The sequence below is a fragment of the Schistocerca cancellata genome, chromosome 7 (genome assembly GCF_023864275.1).
Source record: "Schistocerca cancellata isolate TAMUIC-IGC-003103 chromosome 7, iqSchCanc2.1, whole genome shotgun sequence".
Classification (NCBI taxonomy): domain Eukaryota; kingdom Metazoa; phylum Arthropoda; class Insecta; order Orthoptera; family Acrididae; genus Schistocerca; species Schistocerca cancellata.
Window position 1 is genome coordinate 298402938 of NC_064632.1, and position 2500 is coordinate 298405437.

At 64.2% G+C, this 2500-nt stretch overlaps 1 pseudogene; it reads right to left on the reverse strand.

Moving 5' to 3' along the window:
* Window positions 1–2500, reverse strand: part of LOC126093731 (large subunit ribosomal RNA) — a 7931-nt pseudogene that overhangs the window by 2476 nt on the left and 2955 nt on the right.

Sequence of the window (2500 nt, forward strand, 5' to 3'; positions counted from 1 at the left end):
GGAGAGTTAGCCCCATCCATCGGCATGATGGGATGCCGAGGCCTCCCTGGGCTACAGGAGCATGGAAGTAACCCAGGGGAGTGTCCGCCGGAAGGCGGAACCATCTCCTGACGGCGGCCCTGATGGTCACGTCGGCCGCTTTCAGAGCACCCACTCGGGTGCGGCTGAGGGCCAGCCCATGGTACAGGCCAGGCAGAAGTACGTTGGTGAGGGCATGGAGGCGCTGTTGCGGCTTAAGCGGAGCTCGGGAGATGACGTCCAGTTGCTCCACCAGGTGGCGTCGTGGATTGAACACGCAGCGACCAGCGGTGGAGAATTGCAGTCCCAGGTACCGGAAGGTTTCACCCACACGTAGGGCAGGCACGGTGGTATTGCCTGCCTTGAAGGTCACATCTGCGTCGACCTTCACCTTCTTGTCGCGCCCAGATGCGACTAAGGCGAGGGTGAAACACTTCCGGGCGTTGATCTGCAGCCCCAGGTGGGCGAGGGCTGCGACGGCTGCGTCGATGAGGGACTGCAAGCCCCTCGCGGTCGATGCAAACAGCAGGACGTCATCTGCGAAGGCCGCAGCGTTGACTCTGCGACCTAGAATCCGAGCTCCGATGTGGGAGGGCAGTTGGCTCAACACATAGTCCACCGCAAAATTGAAAAGGAGGGGGGAGAGGGGATCACCCTGACGTACTCCCCTTGCCGGCTGCACGGGCACGCCCACGCCGCCGCCGCCCGCTATCACCGTCGTGCTGCCCTCGTAGCACCTTTCGACGTACTCAATAAAGCAATCCGGCAGGCCATGCGCCCTCAGCACGGGGCGGAGGGCAGCATGGTCCACCGAATCAAACGCCTTAGAGACGTCGATCGACGCCACAAAAACAGAGCGACAGGAGCGAACTGCGTCGGTGAGAGCAGTGTCCAAGATGAAGGTGTTTTCCAACATCCCATCCCGGGGGATGAATGCCCGCTGACGTTCGTCCACAGCACAAGCACGCATCAGGCGTGACGCGAGAACCTTGTGAAAGGTCCGCGCCAACACCGAGCAGACCGTAATGGGGCGAAAGTCAGCGGGGGATGTTGGTGCAGCCGTTTTGGGGAGCAGTATCGTCCGCGCGCGAAGCAGACTCTCGGGGAGGGCGCGGGCCAGGAGGAAGAGGTTCAAGAGTTTCTCCAGGACTTCGTGCGGCAGGCGCCGCAGCTCCGCTGGGGTAAGGCCGTCCGGCCCGGCTGCCGACCCCCTGGGCGGCAAGGCAGCAGCGACCTCCTCACGTGTGACCGGCCCCCATAGGCACTCAGGAGCGACAGGCTCCGAGTGCGGGAGAAGGCGGTCACGGATGAAGCCGGCGGTGGAGATCGGCTTCTTGGTGAAGAGGTCCGCCCAGAAGTCCAGCAGACCGGGGATGTCAGGTGGCGGCTGCAGCAGGGTGCCGTCCAGCAGGCCACGCACGCAACGCGCACGCGACCTGCGGAAGGCGTCCTGCGTCCGCGCGTACTCCCAACGGCGCCGCTTGCGCTTCTGCAGCGGCGGGGCGGCAGGCGGCCGCTTGGATGGTTGGCGCGGCCGCTGTGTCCTGGTACTCGTCCTCTCCCTCCTGGACCCGACCGACGCAAGGGCATCCGGGAGCATGCCCAGGATGACCTCAGGCGGCGTACCCCGCCCCAGACCAACAACTCGGTCCAGGGCAGAGAAACGCTGGGCGGAAGCAGGCAGCTCCGCGAGATGCTCCCAGATGGCGGCGTCAGTCGGCCCCTCCGCAGGCGGCCCGGTGGTGTCGGCCGCGAAGTCCGCAGCTGCGTGGTCGGACGGCGCAGCGCCATCGCCCGCGTCAGGCGGCTGCGTCACCGCTCCCCGGCGGGACGCCGGCTCTTCCCCCCGACCGATCTCAAGTGCCTCCATGAATTCGCGGACAAGCTGCTTGTGGGCAGCTTGCCGCCGTCGGCACTTGATTGCCTCAAGCGTTCGGTCGGGGAACATCCTAATCAGCTCTTGGTTGACAAAGAAGAACCGAGCGTCCCTCTCAAGGAACAGTTCCGCCTCCGCTTTGGCGAGCGAAAGGACTTCTTCTTCCGTCCACTTCGCGCGGTGCCTCTCCGTGTTGATCTCCGCGTTGGTGGCCGCCAGGTGTTGGCGGCGGCGGTGGACCCCGAGGCCGTTCTTGGTCGTAAATGTGCGGTGGCACTCTCTGCAAGCAAATGTAGCTACACAATCCATCGGATCTTCGACTCGGCCGGTTGGCCGGATAGGTGCTGGGGTAGCTGGGGTGGCACCTTCAGCGGAAGGGCCACCTTTTCTTCTCTCTTCTATGCTGCCCCCAACTATAAAGGGATAATGCGAGGGGGGGCTGGTAACCCCCCCAAGCCCCTGGTGCGTTCTTCCACTCTGCGAAATCAGCGGGCCCACGTGAAGGGGAGAAGACCGCAGGAGAGGAGAGGCTTAGAGGGCTAGGCCCATGTATTGCGCATCACTCCCCCAGTAGCTACAACCCAAGGAAGGCACCTCGCAGCAGCA